This window comes from Nematolebias whitei, chromosome 7 (genome assembly GCF_014905685.2).
Source record: "Nematolebias whitei isolate Nwh7 chromosome 7, NemWhi1, whole genome shotgun sequence".
Classification (NCBI taxonomy): Eukaryota; Metazoa; Chordata; class Actinopteri; order Cyprinodontiformes; family Rivulidae; genus Nematolebias; species Nematolebias whitei.
This window is the reverse complement of record NC_056504.1, coordinates 41,669,456-41,670,235: the sequence shown is the minus strand read 5'-3', so window position 1 is coordinate 41,670,235 and position 780 is coordinate 41,669,456.

The following is a 780-nucleotide window of genomic DNA, read 5'->3' as shown; positions in this document are numbered from 1 at the left end:
TATATATATATGTATGTATGTATGTATGCATATATATATACAGGCGCAAAACAACATATCTTCAATCCACTGAAATCTGAAGAATTAGCAAAAAATAAAAGTCATCCAAGCTGTCACATCTTATCTTTCAATGAGTTCATTTAGCTTATTTATTTTGAATTATTGATGCTTAAAGTTTAATCAAAGTGCATGTGAGCACAAAACAAGAATAAGTTTTATTTTTTTTTCTACAATTAAGGGTTCATGATGTTTTTGATGTGAATCCTTTACAGTCACGTTGTAACATGTTGAGGCAAAATAAATTTGAATAAACATAAATGAAATATTATTAAATGATAACGGATTGTACTTATATAGCACCTTTTTATCTTATAAAGATACTCAAAGCACTTTACAACACAATCTGTGCCCTCATTTACCCATTCATACAGCACTCTACAACACAGAGATTAATAGGAGCTTTATAATAATAATAATAATAATAATAATAATAATAATAATAATAATAATAATAATAATGTCATCACTGTATGTTTCCATACATGGCGAAATTAGTCTCTGCATTTAACCCATCCAGTGGGTGGTGCAGTGGGCAGCTATTGAAGGTGCCCTGGGGACATTTTGGGGATGAGGTGTGCTGCCCAGAGACACCACGAGGTGTGCAGTGACCGGGGATCGAGCCTGGGACTTTCGGGTCCCGGGCCGGCTGCCCTGCCTCTGCACCATCTCGGCCCCCCATTCATACACCGATGGGACACACATCGGAGGCAGTGAGGGGTT